Source organism: Elephas maximus, chromosome 24 (genome assembly GCF_024166365.1).
Source record: "Elephas maximus indicus isolate mEleMax1 chromosome 24, mEleMax1 primary haplotype, whole genome shotgun sequence".
NCBI classification, from domain to species: Eukaryota; Metazoa; Chordata; class Mammalia; order Proboscidea; family Elephantidae; genus Elephas; species Elephas maximus.
The window spans coordinates 18,605,167-18,618,657 of record NC_064842.1 but is presented as its reverse complement, the minus strand read 5'-3'; the positions used below and the strand labels follow the sequence as shown (position 1 = coordinate 18,618,657).

Sequence of the window (13,491 nt, the reverse complement as noted above, 5' to 3'; positions counted from 1 at the left end):
CTTATAACCACCCACATTTTACAGCTGAGGATGCTGAACCACCGATCTGAGGAATCACATGCCTGTACATAGTGGCGCTGGGATATGAACCTGGGGGCTGGAACCTCTTCTCTGTGCACACATCCTGGTTTGCAGAAAAGGCACAGGAAGCAAACGTCCTGGGCTGGTAGGCTGCAGCTTCATTAGTCGGGGAGCTGAGGGTGAGGCTGAGCGGCCTTCCTCTGCTGCCAGTCGTCCTTCCACTCTCTTCCATAGCCTCACTATCTCAGGAAAGCCTCAGACCACTGAGATGGTTGTTACCATGACCGTGTTGTCTTATCCCTTGTATTAAAAAGCTGTAATGATGTGAATTGTCTTTTGTGGCTCTTGTCTCTTATCTCCAAGCATTAAACAAACCAGTGAAAGTAAATTAATATTTTAAATGATAAAAAAGTCCCCAAATGCCATGAGCAAAAAGCCCTACAGCCAAATCAAAAAACCAGACCCAGTGCCGTTGAGTCGATTCTGACTCATAGCGACTCTGTAGGACAGAGGTGAACTGCTCCATAGAGTTTCCAAGGAGCGCCTGGCAGATTCAAACTGCTGACACTTTGGTTTGCAGCCGTAGCACTTAACCACTACGCCACCAGCCCTACTACAGAGAAGTGAAAATTCAGGGCCAAACCTAGGGTGGGACTGGACTTCTGGAGCTGATGTGATATTTAGTCCCCTCGTAGACTATATGGACTCGCCGTGTGGTCCAGTTCCCCTGTGAATTCTGTGGCTAGGACACCAGATCAGTGCCAGGACAAATGTTCGAATCGCAACCTTTGTTTCAAGAAATTTGCTGTATTTATGTGCAGACAGTGCTGGGAGAGGCAGGTTCCCCGAGTCCCTCATGTCTGCCCTCCGCGCTGCCCTCTGTCCTTATCTTCCTTTCATCATGGACCGTTCCAGCTCCTCTGTCCAAACCCACCCTCTCTTCGAGATCCCCATCTTCTTCTACATGTCATTTCTGTCTCCGACCTGTCCGTGTTTCCTCTAATGTCTTATACCACATGTTATTCCTAGCACAGATTTTTCTCCTTTGCCATTTATTGCTTTATATTGCTCTGATTGTTTTATGGTATAATGTATCTCCTCCAGTGTTCTTTAGGCTGCATGAGGATGAGGATCCTGGCTTAGAATGCTTTCGTATTCCAAAAACGCTTAGCGGTGTGCAAGGCAGCTAGAACTCTGAATCAGAATACATTAAAATATAGAGTATAACAGAGTCGTTACATGATTACCACCCCCTGCTTTTGTCTACTGCATGCCTCATTCATTTACCCATCATCCAGCCGTCCATCTGTCTCTCTGTCATAAAGCATATATTGTGTATCTGCTCTGCTCCCGTAAAGATTACAGCCTGGAAAACCCTATGGAGCCATTCTACTCTGTCCTGTAGGTTCTCTGTGAGTCAGAATCGACTCAACGGCACACAACAACAACATGTTCTAGTTACTTTGGGGGTACACAGATGTGTTAAAACATGGTCTCTGCCCTTAAGGAGCCCAGAAATTGCAGTAGAAAGAGTTCAAAATCATTCCTTAGGTAGACAAATCAAACTAAAAATACCTATTTTTATTATAGTTTCAGTTTATCATGGCAAGTAAGGCTGAAATTTGTGCAAGATAATTGGCTTCCTGGTGAGCTTTCTCCCTCCATCTCTTTACTGAGTACACTATGATATTCCTACAGTATTCATATCGCATTGTGATGACAACTGACAGTGCAGCAGTCAAGGAACGATATACTTTTGTTTCATTTTTTACACCCTGATGTGATACATGCAATTCCCCTGTAATTAGTTCGTATGAGTGAATCACGGTGGCATGGAAAACGTCGGTATTCATCCAGAAGGTTCCTCAGGAAAACTCTCACGTCCTTCGGTTACGGATAGCACTCTCCTGAAAGTATGTGGTAAGGAAATTGCACTCGCCTCTCCGGCAGGGTGGGGCTTTGTTCAAGGTCACGTAGGAAGCTCCCTACCATTCTGCATTATGCTATTTCAACCCGAGCAGCACCTGTGCATTCTCCTTTCTGCTCTAACCACCAAGGGAGAAACTTCATTCCCTTCAAAATTCCAGTGTTCCCTCATTTCCCTTGAGAACACCTCTGTTAGGATATGACAGTGGCGTTAGTGATAGGTGGCATTCCAAAGCTATCGTGAATAATGTTGTACTGGAAGACTGTCCAGCCTGGAATGGTGATGAGAGGGGGGGCAGTGAAGGAGAATGAAGGAGGTTTTGTATTAATTAGCAGTCTTTTTGGTTTCAGACAACTGGAACCCAGCGTACACTGTCAGGTAGTGGAAATACTTGGAGATATCCCAGTGTCTCCTGGAACCAGACCACTGAAATGTCGGGGACCCCTGGAGCTAGGATCCACCAAATGCTCCAGGGGTTTCTTTCTCTTTTTGTCTCTTATTTGTGCTTCTTCCCACATTTTGGCTTCGTTCGTTTTCAGTTCAGACCAGCCTTTCCCCTCACACAGCCGCTGACAGCTTCAAAGTGTCATATCTTACAGCTTCTACCCCTAGAACCGGTAGACTCCGTTTTGGCCCTGAGCTCAAAAATTCCAGGAAAGGCTTGCATTAGCCCACATTGGGTGTGGGCTGTAAGTAAATGGCTGTGCCCATTTGAACGTTGGGTTTGGAGTAGAGGAGGAGTATTTCCGAGAAGATGCTGCCCTCCAAGAAGAATGGGCAGACAAACAAAAGCCATCTATAGCATACTGAGGTGACTTGCAGGAAGCATTTAGAGAACATTGGAGAGGAAGGACCAAGAAAAAGGCATGCAGAAGGTAGAATACCTCAAATTTAGACCATGACTCATGTCAAACACAGTGCCAGAGAGAAGCAGGGTCATTTATTCAATCAGTATTTACTGACTTGTCAGTGCTAAAAAGAGGACATACTTTTACTTCCAGGCCTTTGAATATGCTCCTGTCATCTTCCTCCTCTCCTCCTAACTCATTTTTACCTTGCAGACTTGAATATGGGTCTTATTTCCCCCAGGAAGCTCCCCTAGAGCTCCTAAGGGCTTCCGGTTGTCCCCGCAGCACCCTGGGCAGGGCCGGCTCCAACTCAGCACTTCCTTCCCTGCTTTGAGGTTGTCATTCCTCCTCTCTTCTAGACCTCGTGCTCTGAGGGCAGAGGTTGATTCCCACCATGTTGTGTCCGCACTTTCTGGCTCATGGTTGGTGCTATGTAGATGCTTGTTTACTCGGGGTCAGCGTCCCTGCCCCAGAGATCAGGATTTATAGGGACCGGGAGCCCACCAAGACATGATCCTGCCTGCCCTCTCAGGACACTCCGTTTGAATAACTTCAGTCATTATTTATTTGAATAATAACCTAACCATGGGAAATAAATGGATCTTGGGAAAGACCCATTTATTTGCACGGTAAAATGCCGCATGGCATTGTCAGTTGGAAGACCCTCAGTCCCGGTGTCTCATCTGCCCTGGGTTCAAGAAGTAGCTGGAAGGGGAGACGGCTAGTTAATACATTTTCTGTCTAGGCAGTCGACTATTACAGAAGATACTTGCAAATCTTTGACAGGAGTCAAGGCAGAGTTCTTGTCAGATCACATCAGAAAAACAATTCATCATTACTTTGAGCATGTTGAAAGCCATTATGCACTTTTTCAAAGTGAATGTAACTCGTGGTGTTTCCACTGACATTAAGGAATACCACTGTTAGTACCACATGCACAGTGAGTAACAAGGGTTTTTGATTTGTTGTGGGGTTGGACTATTATTTCCATCAACATTTTCAATATTTTGGCTTCAGACAGGAGATGTTAATGCCATGTCATACACCCTCTCATGGCTCCCTGCCTGTTCCCCTGCCCACCACTCTGCCAGGAATGCTCCCCTCCTTGTCACTCACTGGTCTGCAAAGATGCTGCTCTTTCCCCCAGGACAAGCTCCCGTGTCACTTTCCCCATGCAGCCTCTCCACTGGTCCCACCTCCCTGCCCTTACACCCCTGCCCCGCCGCCCCTCTGGCTGATGAGTCTCACTCCACAGACCATGAATTGTTGGGAAAGGGGCCGTGTCTTATTCGCCTTTTGTATTTGTTCATTCAGATACACTGACACTCATTCAGTTTAGTTTGTTGAGTACCCGTGCTGCAATATTTTGCAGTTATTTTAAAATTCAGAGACTGTCAATGTTAATCCTTTCATTATACTCTGCTTCTAATTAGTTCATATTGGAAAAAGAGCAAAGAGGGAACTTGGATTTTGTGTTGCTTTGACAGAGTATAGAGGTTAAAACATCAAACCTCACTTCATGGAGGTTCTTGGGGACCCCATAAGTTTCTGGGAAAGAGGAAGATGCAAGCCGGTCAATCTGTCAGTCTTCCCCATCCCTAGGAAACCTGATATGTGAATTTCAGATTGTTAAATCTGCTGTCAGATTAACTGTCTTCCCTGAAGACATTCTTCCTTCCAGCTCCTGGTTCCCCCTTACCACCACCCCTCCATCAAGCATCCCTACAGAGAAGACCCTTGCACAGATCCGGTCTCTATCCAGGAATTTTATATGTTGTCGTTGTTAGTTGCTGTTGAGTTAGCTCTGACTCATGGTGACCTTATGTACAACAGAATGAAACATTGCCCAGTCCTGCGCCATCTTCATGATCAATGGTACGTTTGAGTCCATTGTTGCGGCTAGTGTGCCACTCTATCTCATTGAGGGTTTCTCTCATTTTTCGCTGACCCTCTACTTTCTACTTTACCTAACATGGTGTCCTTTCCTAGTGATTGGTCTTTCCTGATAACGTGTCCAAAGTAAGCAAGCCAGTCTCACCGTCCTTACTTCTAAGGAGCATTCTGGTTGTATTTCTTCTGATAATTTTATATATAAATATATGTATGTGTGTATATACAAACACATATATAAAATCTCCAGAATGTATTCTGGCCTTTCAGGTCTCCTCTTCAAAATTACAGTCCCCACGTGGAGCCGTGCTCAGGTGTGATACTGGCCATACTCCTTCTTGTCACAGAGCAGATCTAGTTGAGAACAGACTGTGCAGATGAACAGGGTGGCAGGAGCCCCTTTAGGAGAAACCAGAGTGCCTCAGAGGTGAGGGAAGCACAGCCCTGGGAGGCTGTGAATCTCTCCAGCTTGTGGGAGGCTGTTTATCATGAGGGCCATTAGGCAGACAGGAGGCAGTGCTAAAGCCTAACAGCACAAAGCTATTTCCAACTTAGTCTTGGCTTATCAATAATGAAAAAGCGGTAGTGCAGGCATAAATTAGCAATAAGTAGGTGGGTGGATGAGAAGAGTTGGACATTTGGGGAACAGCCTGGGCAGCCACAGATACAGAGGGAAACCATTTGGTGTGTGTGGCACTCCACTTTTCAGGAGAGAGCAAGCCCGAGATGAACCGACTGTTTTTATAACTAAGGTGCCAGGTAAGCTCACATTTTGTAGAGAGAACCACTCGAACTATTTATGTGTAATTCTGACTCAGCATTAATGTTTGAGTCCCAGTTAAAAAGGGAAAAGCTTTCTTATTTCTGAGGCAATAATAATAGTAGCTAATACCTCATTGCCGTCAAGTCATTCTGACGCATAGCAACCTTATAGGACACAGTAGAACTGCCCCATTGAGTTTCCAGGGAGTGGCTGGTGGATTCGAACTGCTGACCTTGTGGTCAGCAGCCGAGCTCCTAACCACTGTGCCAGCAGGGCTCCCTGGAAACCCAGGTGGCGTAGTGGTTAAGTGCTACAGCTGCTAACCAGAAGGTCGGCAGTTCAAATCCACCAGGCGCTCCTTGGAAACTCTATGGGGCAGTTCTACTCTGTCCTATAGGGTCACTATGAGTTGGAATCGACTCGACAGCAATGGGTTTGATACTTACGTGGTGCTTAAAAAAAAAATGTGCTAATTGTTGTTCTAAGTACTTTACATACATTAACTCATTAAACTCAACCTCATAAGGGAAGACAGTCATTATCCCTGTTTTACTGATGAGAAAACTGAGGTCCAAGTAGGGAGAAAGTGGCAAAGGGCAGTCCAGCTCCAGAGTCTGAGCTCCTAGGTGCTCCGCATGCTGCTCGTGCTGACTCTGATGGTTTGATTGGGGTCAATAACATATCTATACATATTATAATAATAATTCCTACATTTGTAGGATACTGTATGGTTTACTAGAGTATCGCTAGCCTGCCTGACCCTCACCACAGACCGACAGAGCATTTTACAAAGGAGACAGACACTGAGGTCTCTCAGTCATGGAAGAATTCATCAGCCCCAAGAGGACTAACCTCCAGTCCTCTGAGTCTGACTCCAGGGCCCTTCCAACCTCCCTGTGGCCTCAGCCGCAGCACGCTCTCTAGCTGTTTTCCCTCAGGGGCAGCTACAGGTCACTGTTGCATGCTTGGATGACTGATATGGCACGGTCTCCTGGACCCACTTCTGTTTCCTCGGCTGGACTTGGCCGAGGTCAGTATTCAAGCCCCTCTCAGTTCTGCTAATGTCCACATCTATGCATAAAGCCAGAGAGTATTTCTTAAATGGCCTGGAGTTGGCCTCCCCCACCACCCATCTGCCAATCTGTCCTGCTCTGGTGGCTTGGGTGTTGCTGTGATGCTGGAAGCTATGCCACCCATCTTTCAAATACCAGCAGGGTCACCCATGTGGACAGGTTTCAGTGGAACTTCCAAAGACAGACTAGGAAGAAAGGCCTGGTGATCTGCTTCTGAAAATGAGCCAGTGAAAACTCTAGGCATCACAACAGAATATTGTCCAACATAGTGGTAGAAGATGAGCCCTTTAGGTTGGAAGGCACTCAGATTACATGGCGACTTTTCATTCTGTTCTACATAAGGTTGTCATGAGTCTGAGCCAACTTCAAGGCAACAAACAACAATAACAACAACAGTTGGTATACCCAGAGGCAGAGACTTAGGAAGAGTGGGGAAAGTCAGGAATCACACTCAGTATTAGAGGGGCGGAGGTAATTTGGTTTGTGACTTTTAGATTTCAGGCAGAGTCTTAAACACATAACCTGGCGGCAAAAATGGCATTCCTTCGGTTGTGCTTTTAAAATGGGAAGACTCTCATGGTGCTTAAGATGGGTCTTCAGGGGAAATGTACCAGACATCTCACCGCTGGCTCTGCTGTGTCTGTCCATTCTCACTGTGGGAGCCAGGCCAGGCCTCAGGATTCCAGGCTCTGTTTCCAATGCTTATGCCACCAGTTCCTGGTGTCTGTCCTGACCAATCAGCTGCCCATCTGTAAACGCAGTTACTGCGTCTTCATGTTAGTATGTGGCCAGATCTGTACCTGCACTCACGCTTTTCTCTCTGCCTGGCACAGCGAGTCACCCATGTCTGAGCTCCCTGGCCCCTTTGCATATAAAACAGAAAACCAAGCCAATGCTGTTGAGTCCACCCCGAATCACGCTGTCGAGGTGACCCCGACTCACAGTGGTCACATGTGTCACAGTAGATTTATGTGCCCCTTGGGGTTTTCAATGGCTGATTTTGCAGTAGATTGCCAGGACTTTTCTTCCAAGGTGCCTCTGGGTGCACTCGAACCTCCAGCCTTTTGGTTAGCCGATGAGTGTGTTAACTGTTTACACCACCCAGGGACTATCATTATTTGCCTGCCCTCCACCCCCATTAGAGACCAAATTCCTCCTGTGAGTTTGAAATTTTGTCACCTTTTTGTCTTTTCATTCTGCCCTCTTCTTTCCTTACCCAACACAGACACTGACACTTCATATGTGGTTAGAACAAATGTGAGGTCATCAGCGAATGATTCTGAAATGAGGCTGTTAAAGGTGGAAATCAGAAAAGCTAAAATGCTTTGTGTTAAATGCCAAAGTCTCTTCCTGAAGACACCCACTGAACCAAATACAGACCCCCCCCCCACCCCTGTTTAGGCCCATAGCGTCTGCCACGCGTGCGTGACGTGTTATATCGGGTCCCTATCTTCTCTTCTGGTCAGTGCATCTCCTATTTCTCTTCCCTCTTCAGCATGTTCTCTGAACAGCCAGAATTAATACTCCTAAAAACCAGATTTGGCCATTTCACTAAACAGCTGGATTACATTTAAACACCTAAGCAGGTTAGGCAGTCTCTGTGCAATCCAGTCCCAAGTACCAGTCAGGTTCTCACAGCCTCCCCCCACCGCCACCGTCCCCAGTGCCGCTTAAGCCCTTAAGCCCCAATGTCCCCTCAACATGCCAAACTCTTCTGTGCGTCTGAGTCTTTGCACCTGTTTCTCATGGACCAGTTCTGCCTGGCAGAGTCCATTAGCACTTTGTTCATCTCTCTGCTAGGCTTTGTCTCTTTCTTGCCTCTCTTCTACTCTGCTGAGGTCTTCTGAGCAGACACTGTGCGTGCTCACATTGGCATCATGCCCTGTGTGATGTCAGAGTTGCTTCTCCCCTCCCCCCTTGTAAATGTTGCTGACTAGTGAGGAGGGGAAAACATCAGCTATTTGAAAGCTTTGGGTTCCATGCTGTTGGTAGTCACTCAGAAATACAGAGAAGGCATCTAATTCAACTGAGCACCTTTAAATGAAGCCCTAGGGGGCTCATCTTCCGGCACTATATGGGACAATATTCTGTTGTGATCCATAGAGTTTTCATTGGCCAATTTTCAGAAGCAGATAACCAGACCTTTCTTCCTAGTCTGTCATAGTCGAAACCCCAGTCTCAGGATGCACACAGGTCCACCCCCATCACAGCAAACTTCACAGACTCCAAATGATGTGCTCCTTTCCAGAATAATGTTATGAAGAACAAAACATGAATTCCTGCCATTTTCTGGAGTTCATTGTGGTGAATTTTTTTTTTTTTTTTACTAATTCACTGTCACTGTCAGGCATGCTTTAGCTGTTGATGGGCCCCTAACACCAAAAATCAAACCAATTGCCCTGGAGCTGACTCCAACTCATGGTGACCTCATATGTGTCAGAGTAGAACCGCTCTCTATAGGGTTTTCAACAGCTGTAATTGTTAGTAAGTACATCACCAGGCCTTTCTTCCAAGGTGCCTCTGGGTGGCTTTGAACCGCCAACCTTTTGTTTAGTACTGAGTGCTTAACTATTTGTACCACCCAGGCCCTGATGAGCCCCTAGAACACATTTAGTTTGAAGGCTCTGATAGGCCCTGGTGGCATAGTGGTTAAGAGCTCAGCTGCTAACTAAGAGGTCAGCAGTTCAAATCCACCAGCTCCACCTAACAACAACAACAATATATTCTTGCTAGTCATCTGTACAATATTCCTTATACATGTACTTTTGTCCAGGTCAGAAATTAGGGGCAAAGTAGTATTACTTTTCTTCCTCTAAAGCAAAAACTTTCAAGTACAACATGCTTATTTCTAAACCTTCCTTCTGTAGCCACTTGCTAGTCAAGAGCACAGGGTTAAATGTAACACTGCAGTGTGTACATATGTCCTGGGTTCCCAGAGTGGTTAGCCCTGCCTCCCAGCCAGGGCTAAGGGTCAGAAGTAGCAACTGGTAATTTATCAGGTGGCTCCTGTCTAAGACACAGTCAACGTTTATGGTCTCTGCAGGCCAGACAGTAGAAATAAGCAGACATGTAAAGTCCAGCATTTAATATTTCCCCAGAGATACTCCAGATACCGCTGGGCAGACGGTGACATGGCTGTGCTCTTCCTGCTCCGTGATTTATTCCATCTGGGGAAGAGCTTTCCTTAGATGGGGCGTTTCTATGGAAAGTGACCCCTTTTGCTTTCTCAGGAGCTGTTTCAAAGCTTCTTATTTGGACACTATCTTAGTTATTTGGTGCTCCCATAACAAAAAAATGCTGCAAGTTTATTTTCTCACAGTTCGGGAGCTGGAAGTCTGAATTCAGGGCGTGGCTCCTGGGTGGAGGATTCCTCTTTGTTTCAGCTCCTAGCAGCCAGTGATCCTCTGGCGTTTCTGGGCACGTAGATACACTTGCCGTGTGTGTCTGTCTTCATATGTTGTCTTCCCTCTGTGTGTCTCTGTGTCTCCTCTGCTGCTTTTATAACTCAGGGGGGATTAGATTTAGGATTCACCCTACAGTGGCATGACCTCATTAACATACAAAATAAAATCCTATTTCCAAAACATCCGTGCATATAGGGGCCAGGACTTCCATAGAGACGTTTGGGGGACACAGTTCCCTTCATAACAAATCAGGTGGTGAGCAAAGCTGTGTGCCAGAGTCAGCTCCTTCCCAAATGATGAAGTAGCAGATGTGCCTTCTTCAGGGTCCATGCCCATTCTGAGCACCCTCCTCCCCTCCTGTTCCCAGGGGCTGTTGAGTAGGTCCAATGAGAGAGAGACCGTGGCTTGAAGTGTGACCGTCCCACCGCCAATCAAATGTTTACAAGTTATTGTAACTTCCACTGGAAGAACCAGTGGCAGGAATACCGGCATTACATGAGGGGCTGTCAGAGATGTTTTGGATAAGAAGGCTTTCTCACACTCTTCAAATCAAACAATGCTGAAAATTCAGTGGCCCACCATAAAAGACTTGGAAAACCCTGCTTAGTTGATGAATGGCTCCCATTAGCTGACCCCTGCAAAATTTCAGAGTGTTGTATAGCTGGATCTCAAGACAAAACTCCTCTTCCTTTGCCTCAATACTAAGAGTGCAAGTAGGATACCGGGTTATGGGGGAACATGCCACTGACTATCTCTGTTCTTTGTCATCGCTCCCGGTCCTGAGTTATAATCTAAATTAACAGACTTGCGTTAGAATTAAAAGAAAAAAAAAAAAGACTTCCAAAGTCTTGTTTAAAAGGCGAAACATACAGCCCAAGGGCATTTCCCTTGTTATAAGCAGAGGCTCTTATGGGTCCCTGGGTGGAGCAACCCACTGCTGTAGAGTCCATTCCGACTCTTAGTAACCCTATAGGACAGAGAAGAACTGCTCCATAGGTTTCCAAGGAGTGCCTGGTGGATTCAAACTGCTGACCTCTTGGTTAGCAGCCGTAGTTCTTAACCACTATGCCACCAGGGAAACCCTTAAGTGGTTTAGTGCTACAGTTGCTAACCAAAAGACTGATAGTTCGAATCCACCAGGTGCTCCTTGGAAACCCTATGAGGCAGTTCTTCTCTGGACCTATAGGGTCGCTATGAGTTGCAATCAGCTCAACAGCAGTGGGTTTTGGGTTGAGCAACCAGTTAAGCACTTGACCGTTAGCTGAAAGGTTGGTGGTTTGAACCCACCTAGAGGCACCTTGGAAGACAGGCCTGGCGATCTGCTTCTGAAAGGTCACAGCCTTGAAAACCCTATAGAGCAGTTCTACTCTGCACACATGGGGTCGTCATGAGTCAGAATCAAGTGGATAATACACGACAAGAGCAACGAGAAGGTTTAAAAAGAGACAGTGAGCTAGAGGGAATGTTTATTGGCTAGCTGTTGGTCTGGACCAGTGACATCACCCTTGGAGTCACAAGTGTAATTGGGGTGAGGGGGTTATTAAAAGAAACTGAGGTTGTGGAGATTTCGTTTATTTTGTGTCTCACGTGTTTTGACTCTTCACTCAGTGTCATCACAAGGGTTACGTATAGGAGGCATTAAAAAATTTCCCAGGAGCTTTATAGTCCCCCAGAGAGTTAAGCCATTTATCTAACCTGTGCTTTTGATTTGAGCTGAACTGGAGAGAATACAGTACAAATGTCTTTAAAACTGGAGAGCAAGTTCGGTGATTTCCCTACGCAAACAAGAGGAGGTTACAACGATTGCTAGGCTTAGAGCAGTGAAGAGGATTGGTTTTGTTCGACGAAATATGGGCTTAAGTTGCATTGAGCGAGTGTGGCTGGATGTGAAGAAAAATATTTCAGGTAATCAGTGAATAAATATTGTGACAGGCCACCAGGGAAGGATGCAGAGCCTCATCGCTGGAAATTGAATTTGAGTGTTGGAGCCAGAGGGCTAGACAGATGACTCCTTAAGTTCTATTTCCTTCTCTTTGTGTAATCCACTCAACTGTGTACTGACTGCCTTCCCAAAGTATCTTACTGGGCTTCGGGAAACCAGTTGCTGTGAAGTTGATTCCGACTCATGGAAATCCCATTTGTGTCAGAGAACTGTGCTCCGTAGGGTTTTCATTGGCTGTGATCATTTGGAAGCACATTATACCAGGCCTTTCTTCTGAGGCATCTCTAGGTGAATTCAAACCCTCAGCCTTTCAGTTAGTACCTGAGCGCTTAACCGTTTGAGCCATCCAGGGACTCCAGGGGGCATAGGGAAAAATTCCTCTTAAAAATAACAGAACTGAAGAATTCAGCTAGAGGCTTCGTGAAGAGCCAAGAGGCCTTTAATAATACAGTATATTAATAGTTTTTTGTTTTTCCCTAGAGCATATTCATATGATCATTTATCTTTCTTTTGAGCAAACCTATAGGTTAGGTAGGGACAGGTGTTTTCAATTTTCACTCTACAGATGAGAAACCTGAAGTTTAGAGGAGTTAAGTGATGGCTCACCCGGGTTTCAAACTTCAGCGTCATTTTTGTGTTTCTTCTACCCACCCCACGTTCCATCCGTCACCTAATTTTGTGAACTTTTTCCTCTCGATGTTAATTGCATCAGTTTGTTTCTCTCCATGTGTACTCTCGCTAGTTGGGGAACCATTGGATTGGTTTCCTACACTACCTTCCAGCTGCCCGTCTTGCCTCTTCTGTGATGCCCTCTTTCCCCGAGTGCTCTGATGTTGGGAACAGGAATCCACGTCTACTCCATTCATTTGGCAACTCACGTGGCTTGTGGGCATAGTAGAGTGGGGAAAAACTGGGGTGCTTGTGACAAGGAAAGGCTGCTCAGAGAGTCTTACTATGCTTGTGCCACCTGCACCTCAGTGCCAACCCACATCATCTCTCAAGGTTTGCTTTTGAACTGTGGGCCCCTGTTTATGGTTTATAAACAGTTATAATGAATCATATATCTTCCTTCAGTGTTACACAGTCACTAAAAGTCAGATCTCAAAATCTGTTAAAGCTCAGACTGAAATTGTCCACCGCCCCCATGAGGATTCACTGGTCTGGTTGCAAACTGGGTATTGGGACAACATGTTCGTGTTGGCAGTTCCACATTGACATTATCTTCTGGTGTCACCCAATTGTATTACAAGTAAATGTTAGCCTCTCTTAGTTACATCTAAAATTTTAATACCTATCATAATAAGTTAAAATATATTAGAATATAGTACTGTCTACTTTATGACCCACATTTCTATTGGATGAAATAGCAAAATTGTGTTATGCCATATCTTGTTTTTATCATGCCCTCTTCTCCAGTTGGATTATAAAAACCGTCTGCTGTCCAGTCAATTTTGACTTGTAGTGACCCTACAGGACTGAGTAGAACTGCCCCATAGGGTTTCCAAGAAGCACCTGGTGGATTTGAACTGCTGACCTTTTGGTTAGCAGCCATAGCACTTCACCACTATGCCACCAGGGTTTCCAAGTTAGATTATAAGTCCCTTAAAGACAAAGAAACGTATT

The 13,491-nt window shown here is 45.7% G+C and overlaps 1 protein-coding gene across 2 annotated transcripts in view; it reads left to right on the top strand.

Annotated features, from left to right (window-relative positions):
- The window catches only part of KIF26B (kinesin family member 26B), a 573,188-nt gene that overhangs the window by 397,266 nt on the left and 162,431 nt on the right, over nucleotides 1-13,491 (top strand). The window lies entirely within an intron of this gene.